Genomic DNA, 20397 nt, shown 5'->3' with positions numbered 1-20397 from the left:
GCCCCCGGGTGGCTCAGTCGGTTAAGCATCTGCCTTCGGCTCAGGTCATGATCCCAGGATCCTGGGATCAAGCCCCACATCAGGCTCCCTGCTCAGTGGGGCTCAGAGGGGCTCCCTCTGCCCCTCCCCCTGACTCTCTTGGCCCTTCCACAATGGGTTCTTAACCAGTCAATCAGGAATCACTTGATCAGCACTAGCTAGGTCACCTGCCTGGTAGACCCCTGCCATCCCCTAAAGGAAGGTAATTTTGCCATAAACAATCTGTTTTTTTGTCCAGAACGACTTCCTCATTCCTGCTCCCTTCTACCTATAAAAGTTTCATTTTTGTACAGCTCCTCAGAGCTCCTTTCCACCTGCCACATTGGATGCTGCTGATTCACAAATCCTTGACTAAAGCCAATAAGATCTTTAAAATATACTCAGCTGAATTTTGCTTTTTAACATGGATAACCTAAAAGAAGGGGTATGAGTCCTAACTCCTGAGACCTTACTGATAATGATTCTAATTTTAATTTCATTTTGGCTTCTCTGATACAATATAGGAGGTGATAAGACATTAGAAAAATCTTTGTGAAGCCTTGCCTTGATGGAAAGAGGTTATTTTTGTTAATCAGACTCAAAGAGAGCAGTTGAGGCATCAGGGCCCATATATAAAAGGTACTTTAAGATTTCCGGTTCCATGATACAATGGAGTGGTTACCCAGCTGGAGGCTCAGTTAATCTTAAGAACCATTCAATGTTGTTACGGAGGTAGAAATTACTGGTAGGTACTGCAGGGGGGCGATGTTGAGACAATGTGACTATGGGGCAGAATTCGGAAAAGGCCACAGAATCTATTCAAACTCAAATGTAGCCTCCTAAGTATGTGAGCAGAGTTGGGAACTCAATTCCCACAGGCTGCATGTCCTGGAAACACGAAGAAAATCTTATAGCCTCATCTCGGGGTAAGGAAACATCATTGCCTACCTCAGCCAAATGTCTTCTCTTCCTTGTGGGCATTCCTCATGTCTAAAGGGGAAAAAGAGAAACAGAAACGTATCACCTACCTTCTTCCCTTCACTGCTAAGAAAGAATATCGTCTGAACTTAGGCAGAATGGTTTCCCTACTCAAGAAGCAAGAATGAAATTTCTCTGTTGTTCTACCCAGTAAAGCTTAACTTGACTTTTTATCAGGGACCATTTTTGCTAATTATTCATCTGAAATGTACATCAGTTGAGGTGAAAGGTCCACTGTTTGGTTAAAGGTCTTCTCTCCTGCCTCCTTCCCAGAGCTTTATGTAAACATTCATAACAATTTTTACTATTAAACTTTTGAAGGATTCCAATAGACTGTCTCTTGAGGCAAGGTCTTCCAGAAACTTCCTTCTCTGTATGAATAGCCTACAGAACATGTGCAATATTTAAAAATTAATTGTGTTGAAAATGTTGGAGTTCAGTGCTTAGTTTTACTTACATCAAAACTAAAAGATCAGTGGATTTGGAAGGTCAAGGAAACCATCTGGGGCTGAATGAGACATGTCAGGTCCCAAACAAGCCTCTTCAGGGCTCCACCAGCTGCATAAAACCATGGTGACATCCATTTTCTCTTGTTTGATCTACTGAGTAGTTTCCTCCCAGTATGTTCCATATTTTATAAGAATTTGTTCTCCTTTTATGAAAATTTACTAAAACATTAACAAAATATTAGAGAAAAAGAAGAGCATATAGATGACCATGTAAATAATAGAGCCAGTCAGAGGGGGGACACATAGCACCTCCCAACCTAGCAAGGCCCTTAGCCTGAAATAAATTAAATTAAAGCCCTGTACTTTACGTATGTTATGCCAGTTAGTATCGCTAATAATCCTGTGAGGTGGATATTATTATTTTAGATTTTAGAGATAAGGGTCTGGGACTCAGAGAATATAAGAAACCAACCTTGGTGGCTGCATGGTGGAGCGAGAATCTCAGTGCAAGCCTTTAATTCCAGGGCCCATATTATCCCTTCTCTACCATGAAAGCTTCCCCCAGCTGGAGCGAGTGAGCAAATGTCCCATGCAGCTACTTTAACAAAACTGTGTTTCTCTGATTTGAGGTTATTTCTTAAGAGTTCGCTCCCATCAGATATCTCTGTTCAGAAAGCCCTGGGCAAAGCTACTCTCATATGTAATACTTATAAATATTCAAGTTCAATTTCTGGACTAGATTATTTGTTCTTTGGGTGTTGAGTTTGAGAAGTTCTTTATAAGATCTTGGATACCAGCCCTTTCTCTGTAATGTCATTTGCAAATATTTTCTCTGATTCCATGGGTTGCCTCTAAGTTTTGTTGACTGTTTCCTTTGCTGTGCAGAAGCTTTTTATCTTAAAGAAGTCTCAAAAGTTCATTTTTGCTTCTATTTCCCTTGCCTTTAGAGACATGTCTTGCAAGGAGTTGCTTTGTCCATGGTCGAAGAGGTTGCTGCCTGTGCTCTTCTCTAGGATTTTGATGGATTCCTGTCTCACATTTAGATCTTTCATCCATTTTATCTTTGCGTATGGTGTAAGAGAATGGTCCAGTTTCATTCTTCTGCATGTGGCTATCCAATTTTTTCCAGCCAGATGTCCTTCAATGGATGAATGGATAAAGAAGATGTGGTTCATATATACAATGGAATATTACTCAGCCATCAGAAAGGATGAATACCTACCATTTACATCAACATGGATGGAACTGGAGGGTATTAGGCTAAGTGAAATAAGTCAATCAGAGAAACACAATTATCATATGTCTTTACCCATACGTGGAACATAAGCAATAGTGCAGAGAACAATAGGAGAAGGGAGGGAAAACTGAATGGGAAGAAATCAGAAAGGGAGACAAACCATAAGAGACTCTTGACTCCAGGAAACAAACTGAGGGTTGTGGAAAGGAATTTAGGTGGGGGGGATAGGGTAACTGAGTGATGGGCATCAGGGAGGGCACGTGATGTAACAAACACTGGGTGTTATACTCAACTAATGAATCGTTGAACATTATATCAAAAACTAGTAATAAAAAATATTCAAGTTCGAGAAACAAGTTTCTGGGATTCAGGTTTGCCTTTATCCACAACCCACTTCTTCCTCGGAATCAGGTCTTGGGGCAGTTTCAGGTACACAGAATACCTGCCTGACCTGGGAAATTTGTCATTACAGGAAATGTGTTCACTAAGGAGCCAAGTTCCCTCAGTCCTGGCCTTCAAGGGCCAGTGAGGGTCAGAGCAAGGCTGCTCTGGATTATTTCCTCAAGTTATTCCATTAAAGTTACATGAAACCTCAAGAAATGTCAAAAAGCCTAGAAACACAGAAACCTGTTTCCTAATGCTCTCAAACAATGGTATTAACCTAAGCAAAAGAGGCTCTGATAGGAGAAAGAATCAATTGTGTAGCCTTGTCATGCCCTCACAGTTAATAACACAAAGGGTATATTCACAGTGGAAAGGTACTTTCCCATTCTTTCAAAATAGGGGACAGCATATCGCAAGACGTTTTACAAAGAAACCCTTCCTCAGAGGACTCTGCAAACTACGGGTTCAAGAACCAAATCAAAGTTTCCATCCATGAGCCTGATTTGTCCTGTCTCTCGGAAATTCTAATTGACTATTTGCACCATGTACTATAACCTACAGAGGGAACATACTTCTTCCTTTTTCCTGTGTGCTCACCTTTCAGTCTGTGAAAGGATGATTCCTTTCCAAATCCGAAATTGGAATATTTATTCACCACAATTGCTGCATTTGACCCAGAATTTTTCTCCAGTCATTACCTTCCAAAGAGTTTTTCCCCAGTCTATTAGCTTCCAAGCTCTTCCTCACATCCAAAAGCTGGTACAATTTAAGCTTCTGCCTCCTGCTCTTCATGGACTCAACTTTTTCATCATGTCCTCTACCTCTTCATCAGTGAAACCCAAAGTGAGTTCGGAATCAAAAGTATGTAAAAGATAAGCTAATGTTCTGTATCATGGCATCATTTTATTTGCAGAAACTAAAATATTTGAAAGTGAGTGCTTCAAATCGTAGCTGACAGAAATTGACAATAAGTGATGGAGAACAATTTTGAATGTTAGAACAAACGATAGAAAAGGATGGAACTTCCTGGACAGAAACTTTCTGCATTGGAAAACTGGCCATCCTTCTGGAGAGGAAATGATGCAATTTCAACAACAGGGCCACAGGAACTGCTTGGTTGTCGTCCCTCTGGAGACCAGTGGGATTTTGTGACCATGTTGATTCGAGTAGAGAGCAATTACATTTAGATTCCTTCTTTGATTAGTAAAAGTCTTTTTAAAAATATCCTATGTATGCACTTCATCGAGATGTTACACAATGATTATTTTGTGATGAAGTTTCAAGACAAGCAAATGTGGGTAGTTGTCTCACTTTGGTGTCTTTAGCTCAGGGACCCTGGAGAGAAGCTAGTTTGTATATTAGCTTCACAGTTAATGCCCCGTCAGAACGGAAGGTTTGTGTACAAGGCTAACTCGAAATACTCCAGGTAAGCAAACATTATTCCCAAACTATGCGGCAAATTGAGATTTCTGTATTGTGTCCCAGTGTGTGATAGAGTTCTTTCTCACATTTTGGCTGTATCTGTATATTACATGTGAAACAAACCCCACTATTGCCTCTTCGTATTGACCATCCTCACAATTGATATAGTTTGTTGTGTGACTGATTTGGTTTCAGCAATTGTTACTTATTGACCGAAATGAGTGGATCCAGCTCACGTCATGTCCCAACTCGACAGTGTACAGTTAACACCTAATTTGGAACACATACGCCTTGATTATGTAATCTTATATTTTGGCGATTGACTAGAAGATGGGCTATTTCCATAAACTTGAACCTACAGCTAATTACAAAACACAACAAACTTCAGACTACAGAAGCTTCTGATTAGTGTCTAAAAGCACAGAATAAATGCCCCTTATCAAAGAGAGGAAGAAGAAGTAAGCAACTCCTTGATTTTGAATGCATCGATCCACCGATTCTATGATGGTTTGCTCCGAGGAAATATACACATTTTTAAGTCATTCTTAAGCATGTGCCATCTTCCAGAACATCTTTTGAGACTGGATAACAACCTTTCCCAAAGCTGCCAAAGGAAGATGTCAAGGAAAGAAGAGGGCTCCTTGCCTCCAAATGTGGGAGGAGACCTTAGAGTCCGCTTAGTAACCGAGAAACAGAACACTCGGATTGTACGTGGATAGTTGGCAGTTGGCTGCTACCACCAAGCTTCCATCCAGGGGTAACAATTAAATATTTCAGTGAGAAACCTCTTCACTCGAGCAGAAAGGATCAGTTTGGACATCATTACAGTGTCAGCTTTTCTTGGAAAGGGCAGGGCACACACATGCACACTCACTCTCATTTGCTGTTTGTTGGTTTTTATTTTCTTTCCAAACTGCTCACCATTCTGTGAGCAAAACCTTCCTCTTCCTGGTTCTCACATAAAATTGTGGTTGGTTTGTGCTTTTCTCCAAAATGCCCATTTGAATATTTTCAATGACTCTTCTGAAACAATAAAAACTAATAATTTTCTTTAGCACTACATCGCAATATTTACGGAAAAGACTCTGTGTTTGACAGATTTGGACACTGAAGAGGAAAAGCATTATTTCAAAGGCAATGTGTAAACAGAACGCAATTGGTAAGCATCCTGCGTACAATTAAAAGACCCTATGTCTATTTGACCTTGGGAAAGTCAAAGGACCTAAACACCCCATAATAGTAATCTCCCCAGTGTTGAAACACTCTTACTACCTGTGGGCCTGCATGTCAGCCACAACAAAGTCAGCCTGCCAAATGAATATTAACAGTCAACACATTTAAAATTGTTACAGGAATTTAAAATATTTTATTTTTTAAGAATTTACTTAAGCATCAACATTATTTTATTAGCTATTCCAACCTAGATAGTGATTTCAATTGTATAAGAGAAATGAAGTCATTGCTGATTTAATCAGCACCTCCATGTATTGAGATTATTTTAAAAAGGAGTCCAGGGATGCAGCCTCAGTCAGTAGAGCACGTGACTCTTGATGTCAGTGTTGTGAGTTCGAGCCTCATGTTGGGTGCAGAGATTACTTAAAAATAAAATTTTTAGGGGTGCCTGGGTGGTGCAGTCAGTTAAATGTCTGCCTTCAGGGGTGCCTGGGTAGCACAGTGGCGTGGCTCAGGGCGTGGTCCCGGCGTTATGGGATCAAGCCTGTTTCTTCCTCTCCCACTCCCCCTGCTTGTGTTCCCTCTCTCGCTGGCTATCTCTATCTCTGTCAAATAAATAAATAAAATCTTTAAAAAAAAAATGTCTGCCTTCAGCTCAGGTCATGATCCCAGGATCCTGGGATCAAGCCCTGCGTGGGGCTCCCTGCTCAGTGGGGAGTCTCCTTCTCCCTCTCCCTTTGCCCCTTCCCCAGCTCATGCTTGTGCTTATTCTCTCTCTCTGAAACAAATAAAATCTTTTTAAAAATAAATAAAATAAAATCTTTTAAAAATAAATAAATAGAGTCTAGGTAGATAAGGTAAATTCAACAAATTAATAGACTATTAATCTGCATTACAAAACAATAGATAGGAAACATTGTATGCTTTTGAAAGCCAAACGTAAATGCCCAGAGACAGTTACATATACATCTAATTATTTCTTTCTGTTTGTCTGTCTGTCTATCCATCTATCTGTGGGTCTATCTCAATCTGTTCAATTCACTTCCTGCGCATTACTCACCCTACCGAAGCCTCTCAGGTATTAGAATACCTGAAACTACCATTCATCCTCATTTTTTTTAAATTTATGTTTTATTGAGACATATATAAAATATACAAACAACATCAATATTAGAAAGGAGTCACCCATTTTATTTTATTTTATTTTTAAAGATTTTATTTATTTATGCGACAGAGACACAGCCAGCGAGAGAGGGAACACAAGCAGGGGAGTGGGAGAGGAAGAGGCAGGCTCCCAGCGGAGGAGCCTGACGTGGGGCTCGATCCCATAACGCTGGGATCACTCCCTGAGCCGAAGGCAGACGCCTAACGACTGCGCCACCCAGGCGCCCCAAGTCACCCATTTTAAATCACAGATAAGCAATACATTGAACTGCTAATGGTCAAATTCAGATAATATTGGATGAAAAGAGGCTAAAACATATAGCATAACAAAGGATTATGTTGGCAGACTGATTCTATAGCAGGAGTTCTCCAAGTGTGGTCAGGGAATCCCTGGGGTTCCTAAGACACTTGGAGGGGACCATGAGGTCAGAGCTAATTTCATAATAAACTAAAATGTTATTTTTTCTGTTTCATTCTCTTTCTTTCCCAAATGTCCAATGGAGTTTTCCAGAGAGCACATGATGTGCAAGATCATAACAGACTGAATAGAGAAGCAAATCTAAGAACCCAGCTGTCTTCTATTAAGCAAGACAATAAAGAAATTTTTTAAAAATCTAAAACCATGCCATTCTGATTCTTTTGTGTTGAACAAAAGATAGTTATTTTTATAAGAATATTCAATTATGTCAAAATGTAACGGGATTATTTTAAATAAATTAATGATTAAATATTGACATTTTTCTCTCTTTTAATTTCTAATATAAATTATTGACAGGTATAACCCACATTAATAGAAGCTTTGGGGGGGGCTGCTTAATAATTCCTAAGTATGTAAAGGGGTCCTGACACCAAAACATTTGAGACTGCTATTTTACCACTTTGAGATCTCAGTTTGTTTTTAAAGCCTTAGTTAGTAATTTCACAAGAATCAAAATGAGGACGGCACTTGCTATAAAGGACTCTAAAACTACTCTTTAGCAACACTAGATCCCTATTTCTTGTTGTATCTGTTGCTGATCAACAAAGTACCGCCAAAAGAGTAAAGGCAAATATCGTTTTTAATATGATTCATTTCATCTCTTGCATTCCTGGCCAGGTGCTTTTTCTGGACCACTTTGTATGAACGCTCATGTAGTAGGAGACATCTTGCTTGGTGTGTATTATGAATCCAATATACATTCGTTGACTTGATTTAAATTAAGGCTACTTCCACATTTAAGTTTATTTGGCTAAAGTGTGAAGTTTAGTCCTTGCTTTCTTTTGTCATCACCATTTTGGACGGGAAAACTAGATTGGCAGACCCTGGTGTCATGGGAAACAGAGGACTCTACCGAGCCACCCTGAGTGGGTTGACATCCTGGGTCTCATACTTGCTCCCATATGAACATAGACAAGGTCTTTATCCAATCTGAGAGTAAACTGCCTCATCTGAAAGTCGGGGATAAAAATAATACTTCTTCGGTAATAACTTCGTTGTGATACACATGCGTGAAGTTAACACTTGTAAAAAATTTAAAGCTAAACTTACATGTAATAAGTGTTATGTGAAGATGTCTCAAAATATCTAATTTCAACTGCCATTTGAAGCAAGTGCATGGATACTGATGATTTGCTTTTGAGAGTAAATGTGACTATTTAACACAAATTCAGACACCTATTTAAGTAAATTCAACCATTTAATTCCGAGTTCATCACCACCACTAATAGTTAAGGGTAGCAAGTGAAACATGAGTAACAACACAAATACACTGATAATACAGAGAGGAAAATGGCAGGAAAATGCGGATCGGAACGTAGACACAAAAGCTTAGAAGCATGGTAGAGAAATTCGAACACATTCAGCTAGCAAAGCATCCAAAATGCAGTAACCGACATGGTTTACTTGGGCGATAGACAGAAAGTTCAGCCAAGCCTTCTAACTAATCTATTTTTTAATGATGTAAATGTGGACATTGTTTTTAAAGTATCATTAACAAGTATCATCTTAAGAGTGTCTTTGCAATTCTAGCTACTCTTCAAAAAATGTCTTACGATGATAAGTACATACAGTCGTGTAACGTAGTCCAACTAAAAGCAAAGGAAGGATTAGAACATTTCCAGGGCTCTTTTACCCTTTGGCTTCCACCATTTCATTTGGGTTGATTTTCCAACTCATATCTTCCAACAAGATAAACTCTCCCTTCTACTTGCCAGACTCTAAGTCCCAAAGATGTGGACATAATGCAGAAGGGATGGACTGTACTTATCAACGTTGGCGCGTGCTCAGCATCCTCCAGCTTCACGGCCATGCCAGATAGCCCAGCCTCTGAGCTTGTTTACAGCCAGCAGTGGTGCGTAACTTCCAACTGGATCGTTGCTTTGCTTTGTTCTTTTCCTTTAAGCTGATCTGAATTCAAATAATTAGATGAAATAGTGCATTACCAAAAAAGATGTGTTTATTAGCTCTGGTGAACTTGTCTCGTTATTCATCTTTTATTCAAATAAAAGGCGATCAGGGAAATATAGAAATATAGAAATTATAGAAATATAATTTTTTTTAACAGAAAAGGTGAATTTCCCTGAAAATGGGTTATAGACCAAAATTTGCTAGCACCTCATCACAAGTCACAGGATGGAAAGTCCTCCAGTCTGTCCCATGTTACCCAACTGCCCAGGGAGGCAAAGAGCTCCCTCATCTTGTTGATTGTTTCACCCCACAGAGCTGAGTGCTGGAGAAGCACATTGAACTGCTTCATATCATTCATTTTAGGTTTTCAATAGTGAAAATATTTTGCTCTATAGCTCTGCCTTTAAACAGGAAAGTTTAAAATCTGAAAGAGACACAGAAATATTGAAGCATGAGTACTTAGGCAGAAAAAATCAAGTTTTGAGATTAAAAAACAGGGTGTGAAATGAATTACTAAACCCTAACATGTATTTTTTTTCTCCCTGTGGACGTTTAGGCAGGTGACCGCCAAGTAAGGCAAGCGCATTTCTGCGATAACCATCAAATGCCTTGCAGTTTGTTTTGTTTATCACCAGCCACCTGCCGCGAGCACGGAGGGTCACTCTGTTCGGGTTTCCATAGCAGTGAGCTGCAATGCTTGGGGCACAGCCCAGTGTGCCTGGCGGAGCCATCGGGGGACATGGCATGTGGGAGCTGCTCATCCCTTGGCTCTTGAACTGTTGCCAGCACAGCACGTGTCTCCTCCTTCTTCTCGTTACCGCACTGACCTGGGTCCTGCTAGAGCTTTCTTTCCATGCAGAACTGTCCATCGTTTGCCTGTGGTTCTGCAGGGGACAGGGATCAGGCCCGTCGTACTGTTTTCACCTTGTGTGACAGGGAGAAGGTCCATTTTACAAAGCGATGTTGTAACAATCAAGAACTTTGCATCTCCCTGTCCCCCTTAATGTCACTCATAAAACCAAACCGGATGAAACCTCTGCAATGCACACTCTTTTGCCGACATTATGGGGAACAGGCTAGACCACCCAAAATGAGCGGGGGTGGAAGAGAGCCATCATTGTTCCTTCGAGGAAAAAAAAAACTGTTTACCAGCAGTGATGGGTAAATCAAAGAAGAATTTGGCTCTAGAAGAAATAGGAAAAAAAAATTCTGAAGTTTTATGAAGTATCTGAAGTAAAACACTGATGGTAGAGACATGAACTAATCAATAGTAGGAATCGTCTCCTGGTTCGGATTGGCATGAGGGTAAATTTCCCATGTTAAAGTTGTATATGTACCCCGGGCTTGTTTACCAACTGTGGGGAAGCAAGGATCTTCAGCCAAGAATTTCTGGACCGGGTGAGCTCTGGGAAAAGAAGATTTCCCCCAAGTTCAGTGATTTCTGTCCTCTGAATTGGGGCAAATGTTTCTGAGCACATCCAAAATGACCCTTTGCCTTCCATCACGATGAAATCACATTGTACAAGACCAGAAAGAAATGTAGGGCATATCTACAGAAGGAGGAGCCCAAACTGGTCGGCGGACTTTCAAGGTGCCTGAGCACCTCATACTTTGAACACTCATAACAGAAAAAGCAGAAATTTCAGGATTACCTGAAGGAAAGAATGTTCCTCAGACTACGTCTATCACCATCACCCTTCTTTCAGAAGAGAAAATCGGTAAATTATTACCACAACAGGTTTCTCAGAGGTTTTCCCAGTTTTCTAAAGAAACGGAAATTTTCCAAAGCACTGCTGATATTTCAACTATATTAAGTGCCTGATAAAATCATGAATGATATATGTATTTTGGTTGCAGAAGTATTTATAGCTTTCATCAAGAAAAAGGATCTGTGACTATTGTCAAGGTAGTCATGGTGATGACTTAAATTCTGAAAACTGTGTCTGTGGGAATAACAACCAGATGGACATGGGATGCGCAAAGACCATTTATTTAATTAGCTGATAAAATCAGAAAAAAAAAAAAAGAAAGAAAGAAAGAAAAAATACTGGTAGGTAAAACTGAGACTTGTTTTTCCTGAACTTATTCAATTTAATATGTAAACCTCGTATAAATTCTATAATTACAATGTTCTATTTACATTTTCTGTATTAATTAAATTATGACAACTGGGCTTAAACACAGTAAAAAGCTATTGTTTTCATCTTGCCAATAAAGAAACTGAAGACCAGAGAGAATAAGTGACTCTTTCAGAGGAGCAGAAGTTGTAAATGGCACAGTTAAAAATAGCCTTCAGGACTTTAGGTTCCTTTTAGAAGCTCTGCTACACTACGCATTTCTTTGTTGCTTCTCCAAGTTAAATTTAAAAGATATTTTGATCAATTAAAGAATTTTTTATGAAAATCTAAAATAGCATGGGATATTTAATTCTCTCTTTCTCCTCCTTAGAAAGGTAGGTAGGTAGACAGGTAAGTAGATAGAGAGATGTATATATATATGTGTATATATATATATATATATATATATATATACACATATATATATACACACACATATATCTCCTAGTGTAGAAAATCATGTATTGTTTGCCACTGGTCATCTGTTAAAACAAGAATAAATGAGAATAAAAAACTAATGATGTACTGTATGGTAACTAACATAACTTGATTTTAAAAATTAAAAAAAAAGAATAAATGAGAATAAAATTCTACACGGGAAGAATATATAAACAAACTGAACCTTCAAATATACGGTAACTTCATTATCACAGATTTTCTTGGCTTTCTTGATACTTCTGCATGTTAATGCTGTCTGGGTCAGGTGCATGTGTTGAGTTGTGACCATTTGGATCAAGTTCTTCACTCCGACGTTAAGTGACAGAAGCACAGCAGCTCAGAGAAAATTCTTACTTGATAGAATGGCTCAGTCAGTGAAAGCTTCTCTACTAAAAAGCATGCAGCTCATTACTGAGATGTTGTGTCCACAGTTTTAATGACCCCAATCCAATTTCACACACTGCAAACCTACGTGACTCTAAATGTAATTACGGGGCCAGATTTTGTTGATACATCAACACCATACTTTGAATTGAAAACTTTTGAATCTTGGGTGTAAGTCTCCCTGAAGACACACAGAGGGGGCACCTGGGTGGCCCAGTCAGTTAAGCATCTGCCTTTGGCTCAGGTCATGATCCTGGGGTCCCGGGATCGAGCCCCACATCAGACTCCCTGCTTAGCACGGAGTCTGCTTCTCCCCCTACCCCTCACCTGGCTTGTGCTCACTCTCTCTCGTTCTCAGATAAATAAAGAAAATTAAAAAAAAAAAAAAAAAGACCCACAGAGAATGGCATAGAACATGTGTGACATAGAAGGACAACAATTATGTTTTTCTTTAGAATTGGATATCTTACCTTCTGTTATCTTCTCAAAAATACTTCTATCTCGGATAAACATAAATGTAGAGAAAGTGTAGTTCTAAGTTAATTTTTAATTATATCTGTCTGTGTCATACAAAATAATAATAATAATAATAACAACAACAACACATGAATGTACTTTGTAAGCTAAAGGGTAGGCAGTCTTTGTGCAAGGGAGTTTGAGGAGGGGACTATCACTTGCATATTAGCCAGGTTTTTGTCAGGAAAAATCATCCCTTTTCTTCAAGGAGTCAGAAATGCTTTAGAAAAGAGACTATTTGCACAGGGAGCTTCAGAAATCTTGAGATTGTGGCAGAGGCATCAATTGGAACTTCTGCGATTTACAGCAAGTTTTGAGCAGGGTGTTCTCAGGTCTCGTACATCCCTCGTAGGACTGGTCACACTGGCTGAACCATCCTGTCTTGGGTCTACTTCTGTATCTTCATATTACCGTTGCCTTCACGTTTTGCAGCGCCTGAGGCTGGTTTCCCTCTACAGTTACCTAGGAGCTTTACCAATGTGTGCCTCCTATCATCCCTCCTGCTTTCAAGGACAAGTAAGATCAACCAGTGTAGTGCCTGGAAATAATAGTGACTCAACAACGAATCTCTTAAAATAAGAGAAGTGAAGTGAGAAAGTCGGAGGTACTGTGTTCTGATCCCCTATTTTTATGTGTGGAGCAAGCTATATGGGTTTGCTCAACCTAATTTCAAGGTCACGTTACCCACGGCGCACTGCATTCAGCAAAGTAAAATAATGGAAACCTTTTCCCAACCCCCAGGGGAAAAAATGACATCATTGACTACACTCTCAGTGTTGATTATTGTCCACATATATGTAGGCTTCATTTCTTGGTGTCTACTACTGTTTGTCCTCTAGGAAATGCTGGTGCTTAAAAACTTTACAGAGATCATATAAAAATAGCAACAGCAACCCTCGTAACAATAGCATAACACCTGTTGACAGGTTCCTCCATACTCCATGGTCTACATATATTAACTTATATAGAAAGAACCCTGATGATCATTGTATGTATGAAGTTTAAATAACTTTACTGTCATCTTATTATGAGAAAAACTGAAGTCTAGTGGCTGCAGTGGTTAAGGTCACACTAGCTGCTAACAAGATAAACCCTGAAATCTTAGTAGCTAAAACAGTAGAAACTGACTTATCTTCTATACAACAGTCCAAAGAGAGGGCTAAGTGGGTAGTCTTTCTTACCATAATTCAAGACTCAAGATTTGTACTGTCAATGGCTCCACTATCTTCAATACTGGGCTTGCCAAGTTGCTGTGGAAGAGGAAAATCATATCACTCTAGACATGACACTCTTCATTCCTGCACACTTCCCATGAGTGAGAATCAGTCATACAGCTTCATTTAGAAGTAAAGATGTTTGGAAAATTGAGATCATAACATAGAAGCCTCTGTCTAGCAGTATGTTCATACAATGGGTGGGGAGCACGAATCTTTGGTGGACAGCTGGCCATTTCTGCTAGAGAAGGGGTAAGCTACTTTCCTAAAAGTGCTCTTGAGTATTAGGGAAGATGGAAACTCTTCTTTGTAACCAGATGTGAGCTCCTACTCACAGTGTCACATTTCTGAAAGTATGTCTTATGGTTTATTGGCTCCTTCACTGCCCTGCATATAAATCTTTATGGTTGTGACTGTATATAGCATAGTGAAATTATAATAATATTTTATGGCATTCTTCAAAAAAAAAAAAAAAAGCCCCATTACTTCCTGAAATTCTGCCAGCAAAATAATGTTGAGAAATTCCATTATGGGGTAGAGTAGTCATGTTCTCAGATCGGAATGGGTGTCACAAAAAGATATAATTTTCAGTCCTCAAAGGACACAATTTTCAGCACTTTCCCTATAATAGTCCCTATAGAAAAAAAATCTAAATGTACAGTTTGCCAAATCAAATATTATTCAGTGGTGCTTTATCTCTTTGCTGTATCAACCTTATTTGATGGAGTCATATGTGGCCTAGGACAGAACTGTTTTTCTTATTAACAGCTTTTCTAATATAAAATTTCACAAAGGCAAGTTTTGTATAAAATATTAATGTTGGAAATAACTGCCCTCTACCAGTAAGATTTTATCGGTTATGTCTAAACACACCAGAATAAAGAAAACCACTTGCCTCCTGCTGTCCAACAGCAATGGAGAACTGTAGAAAGTCCAAAGATAAAAAATGCACAGAAATGGAAAAGACAATATTACCTCCTCCATTATGTTCTTTAAACAAAACACCCTGATGGGATTTGCTATGTACATTGCTGAGCAAGTTGAACCTCTCTGAAATTAGACAGAAAATAAAATTGCTACATAGCTCTTTAATTCAGCCAATTCAATTTTACATGTGTTTATTTAACAATGCAGTGGAACTCGGAATGCTGACAGATAGGACTAGCTGACTGACAGTCTGCACTGGAAACTCTCAGATTGGTGTTTTGCTATTTCCAACCTTTCTTCCTATTAACGACAATGTAATTATAATTTCTGAATCAAATGCACCAATGCGCTACACTTATTTTTAATTCAGATGGAAAGGTCAAAAGTAAGACCTGTAAATAACTACTAATACTGTTTTCCTAAAGTGTCAAAAATGGAGAAAAACATAACAAAACTAGAAGCAGAAAATTAGCCTGTTCAACTACCGACATGAACATCAGTTCAACAAATATTTAGTGAGCACTAACCGTGTGCTATGCATTATCGTAGTGTCCCACAAGAATGAATCGTAGGTCCTTTTTCTCTTCAGGGTGATTACAATGTAGTTGGGTGAAATATGTGCATACATTCTTCAAAAAGCAAAATACAGATAACAGCCATTAATGCAGCTCTTCTTAGAGTTCACCCGTGGCCAAATCTGGGAAGAGGCTGTATATTTGTAGCATTTTTATAGGGGGTCTGAAAGCGAATCACTAAACTTAATCCAGAAAAATACCCAATAACTAAAATATTAGGAATCAATGTGAAGTTCCTTATGATACTGATTTAAATCCATGAGATGGAGGAAGGCCCCCAAACTGCTATGGGCTCCTCCTTCCTCTCTTACAAGATTTCACAAACAGCTGTACACGCAAGAGACAGAGACAAATGAGAAGGTCAAGCACCACATTATTGTGATAATCCAACCGTGCATAACTCCCAGGTAAATCCCATAGTAAAGCTCGGGTGGAATGCTTGACTTTGACAGGACAGTCCCTTCCTTGGCTTGAAGTTCTCATCAGAGCAAGTTGCTGAGCCCAAATTAGTGAGAAATGCAATGCACGAACGCAGTTGTATCAGGTGAAGGTGGCTCATCCTCCCCAAAGTGTCAGACCAAACTCTGTTGGTGGCTTTTATGATGTAGACAAGAGATTGAGAAAGCAGGACATTAGAGCCAAGAATGCCTGCTTACCACATGGAAGCAGGAAAGATGATGGGGCTATGGTCGTGTGCATACTTTTTCGCAGAGCTATCCCTCCATTACAAGATGCACCCAATTTGTGTTTTGAAAACTGGCCAAACTGGCAATGCCTGTATGTGGTTGTGTAAACAGAAGCAATGTGAGGAGGACTAAGGAACGGGTCAATAGGGAAGAGACGGCTTTCCTAAAATTCAAATTCTGTTATCCTCTATGCTCTGGAAAACATTTCTGAGAAAAATTTCAATAACCAGCTGCTGTAAAAAAAAATAATTTGCATTATGATAGGGTGTCATTACAAAATGAGGTTAAAAAAAAAAGATTGAAATACGTCAAACTCCATCTACATAGGTTCTCTTCCTTCGGGAGGGTGGAGGGAACACAGCAAGGTAAGGGGTTAGTGAAGTGGGTGATTTCCCCTCCACAACATGTAATATCATGTTATCACGTGACATAAGCTACACCTTAGTCCTTTATCCTCAACAAATTTAGAATAGTACTTACTAGTACTATAAATAGTTAATAGACACTTCTAATTTAGGAGAAATCTATAAGGCTATACAAAACCCAATAGTTTGTCGATACATTCTGAAAGAAGGCCAGCAATAAGGCAAATATTAATATAACACATAAACCTTACCCAAGTGGTAACTAAAGCTGTTGATTTCAAAGCCAGCCATCAAATTATGACATGTCATGAAACTTATAAACAATTTCTCAGAGGTTCCTCTTGCTTTGTTTCTTTCCAGAAATATTACTATGTTTCCTTTTGAATAGCCTAACAAAATACTTCCATTTTTGAAGGCCTATTACTGCCTTGGGACATAATAGATCTAATAAACAAAAATATTTTCAAGAGAATGATGTCACCAAGGTGGTGGAATAGGAGACCCCATCCTTCATCCCCCATAAAGAACAACAATTAGGTAGCTATTCACCAACAAAAACAGCCCTGGAAGATCTCAGGAATCCACTTGCAAAGCTTCCCTAACACAATGGAGCAAACATCTTGAGAATAACTGCACAGAAAGAGTAGGAAAAATGGTTTCCTTCTGCCTGTATCATCCTCTCCCCCAGGCCAGCACTCCTCAGTGCCAAGACAGAACTCTCCAGCCCGCGACAGTTCCTCTCACCAGGGAAAGGAGAGTGCTGTGAGCAAAAAGCTGCCTCAGTCTTTCAGGGGACTGCATGAAAGACCCTGTTTGGATTCAGCCCACCCAGAGCCCAGCATAGCTAAGACATTTAGTGATGGTGAGAACAAGGAAGAAGGACAGGTACTACCAATAGCAGCCATAGGGTGGGAGTGACCATGGTTGCCAGGGGCCTTCACCATTGAGGACCTCCACAGCCCTTGCAACCCTGAGGATCCCAACAGTTTTTATCACGGACGATCTTCTCACAGACCTCAGCAGACTGCTCCACAGAGGACCCCAGCAGCTTTCACCACTAAGGAAACCAATGGCCAACACAGCCACCATGAAACCATGCAGCTTTTGCCACTGAGAGCTCCATGGGAGGAACTCTGGAAAATTCACAAATATGGGAAGATTGAACAACATGCTCCTAAACAACTAATCGGACAAAGAAGATATTGAAAAGGAAATCAAAATTTTAAAAATGCCTTGAGGCAAATGAAAATGGAAATATAATATACCAAAACTAATGGGATGTAGCAAAAACAGTTCAAAGAGAGAAGTTTACAACAATAAATCCTACAATAAGGGGTGCCTGGGTGGCTCAGTTGTTAAGTGTCTGCCTTTGGCTCAGGGTGTGATCCCAGGGTCCTGGGATCGAGCCCCACAACAGGCTCCTCCACTGGGAGCCTGCTTCTTCCTTTCCCACTCCCCCTGCTTGTGTTCCCTCTCTCACTGGCTGTCTCTCTCTCTGTCAAATAAATAAATACATAAAATCTTTAAAAAAGAATACCTACAATAAGAAAAAAAGAAAGAACTCGAATAAGCAACCTATCTTTATGCCAGTAGGAACTAGAAGAAAAATCTAAGCTCAGAGTTAGTATAAGGAAAGAAATAAAAATTAGAGTAGAAATAAATGAAACAAAGACTGGAAAGAAAAAAATAAAAGATCAATGAAACTAAGAGGGTTTTTCTGAAAAGATAAAGTTTATAAAGATTTAGTTAGACTACAGGGAAAAAAGAAGATTCAAATAAAATCGGAAATGAAAGAGGAGATATTACAACTGATAGCACAGATATACAAAAGATCATGAGACTACCATGAAAGATTATACACCAACAAATATGATAAACTAGAGGAAATGGATAAATTCTTAGAAACACACAATTACCAACACTGAATCAAAAGAAATAGAAAATGTGAATAGAGCAATAATGAGTAGGAAGGTAGAATCAGTAAAAAAAAAAAAAAAAAAAAAAAAAAAAATCTCCCAACAAAGAAAAGTTCAGGACTAGATGGTTTCACTGGTGAATTCTATCAACCATTTAAAGAATTAACACCAATTCTTCTCCAACTCTTCCAAAACATTGAAGAGGAGGGAATACTCACAAACTCATTCTACAAGGCCGGCATTACCCTGATTACCACAACCTAACAGACATTACAAGAAAAGAAAATTACAGGCCAATATCCCTGATGAACACAGATTCAAAACTATAGAACAAAATACTAGCAAACTAAATTTAATGGCATATTAAAAGAATCATACATCAGATTCAAGTTAATTTTATCCCTGGAATGCAAGGATGATTCAATATATGCTAACCAATAAATGTGATATAGCACATTAACAAAAGGAAAAATAAAAACCATACAGTCATCTTGATACAAAAAAAAAGCATTTAACAAAATTCAACGACCTTTTATGATTAAAAAAAAAACTAATAAATTACATATAGAAAGCATGTTCCTTAACATAAGAAAAGTCATATATAACAAGCCCACATCATACTCAATGGTGAAAAGCTGAAAGCTTTTCCTCTAAGATGAGAAATAAGACAAGGGTGCCTGCTCTTAATCTACTTGTGTCCAGTAGAGTACTGGAAGTCCCAGACAGAGTAATAAGACAAGAAAGAAAGAAAAAAAACCATCCAAATTGGAAAGGAAAAAGTAAAATTGTCTCTATTTGCAGGTGACATAATCTTATATATAGAAAATCCTAAAGACTTTACCAAAAACTGTTAAAAGTAATAAATTTATAAAAAGTTGCAGGATATAAAGTCAACATCCAACAATCAACTGCATTCTATACCCTAACACAAAACTACCCAAAAAAGACATTAAGAAAACAATCCCATTCACAATTATGTAGAAAAGAATAAAATACCTAGAAATATATTTAACAAAGGAAATGAAAGATCTGTATGCTGTAAACGATAAAATACTGATGGAAGAAATAGAAAAAGACACAAATAAGTGGAAAGATATCTTATGTTCATACATTAGAAGAATCGATACTGTTAAAATATCCATTCTACCCAAAGTGATTTACACATTCAATGCAATGCCTATCAAAATTCCAGTGGCATTTTACACAGAAAAGACATCAAATAGCTAAAGCAACTTTGAGCAAGAAAAATAAAGCTGGAGGCATCTGAGCTCACAATTCCTAACTTCAAACTATATTGCAAAGCTATAGTAATCAAAACCATATGGTATTGGCATAAAAACAGACACATAGAGCAATATAACAGAAGAGAGAGCCCAGAAAGAAATCCATGCATAGTCAAGTAATTTTGACAAAGGTGCCAAGAATATACAATGGGCAAAGAATGGTCTCTTCAATAAACAGTGTTGGGGAAACTGGGTATCCACATGCAAAAGAATTAAATTATATTACACTAGACACAAAAACCAACTCAAAATGGATTAAGACCTGAAACCATAAAACTCCTAGAAGAAAACACAAGAGAAAAACTCTAATATTGGTCTTAGCAATGATTTTCTTTTTGAATAGGTACCAGAAGCAAAAAGTAAACAAGTTGGACTACTTTAAATAAAAATTTTCTGCATAGAGTAGAAAGCAAATAATAATTAAAAGGTCATCTATGGAATGGGAAATATATTTGCAAACCACATATTTGATAATGGGTTAGTATCAAATCCTGCCATTTTCAACAACATGAAGGAATCTGGAAGATGTTATACTAGGTGAAACAAGCCAGACACAGAAAGACACATTTCAAATTATCTTACTTACATGTGAAATCTTTAAGAAAAAAAAAAAAAGAGTGGAATTTATAGTAACAGAGAGTAGAATGATGGTTATCAAAGGTGAGGGAATGGAAGGAAAGGGGAAATATTGATCAAAGGGTACAGATTTTCACTTATGAATAAATTTTGGAAGCTGATGTACAGCACAGTGACTGCAGTTAATAA

The 20397-nt window shown here is 38.5% G+C and overlaps 1 long non-coding RNA gene across 10 annotated transcripts in view; it reads right to left on the bottom strand.

The window, feature by feature from the left end:
- LOC113264525 (uncharacterized) overlaps window positions 1-20397 on the bottom strand; it is a 99465-nt gene that overhangs the window by 44603 nt on the left and 34465 nt on the right. For 3 of the 10 annotated variants that reach the window (XR_008956649.1, XR_008956645.1, XR_008956643.1), the window contains 2 exons: window positions 13848-13916; window positions 8744-10135 (listed from right to left, as the gene is read on the bottom strand). The exons of 2 other annotated variants lie outside the window; for them this stretch is intronic. This is a non-coding gene — a long non-coding RNA (uncharacterized LOC113264525). Of the gene's footprint in view, window positions 1-7083; window positions 10136-12679; window positions 13917-20397 lie in introns of those variants that run through there. 5 more of the 10 variants (XR_008956647.1, XR_008956646.1, XR_008956644.1 and 2 more) reach the window with 5 other exon arrangements.

The sequence above is a fragment of the Ursus arctos genome, unplaced genomic scaffold (assembly GCF_023065955.2).
Source record: "Ursus arctos isolate Adak ecotype North America unplaced genomic scaffold, UrsArc2.0 scaffold_31, whole genome shotgun sequence".
Lineage (NCBI taxonomy): Eukaryota > Metazoa > Chordata > Mammalia > Carnivora > Ursidae > Ursus > Ursus arctos.
Note: the sequence above shows the minus strand (reverse complement) of the source record. Positions and strands in the feature narration are given on the sequence as shown.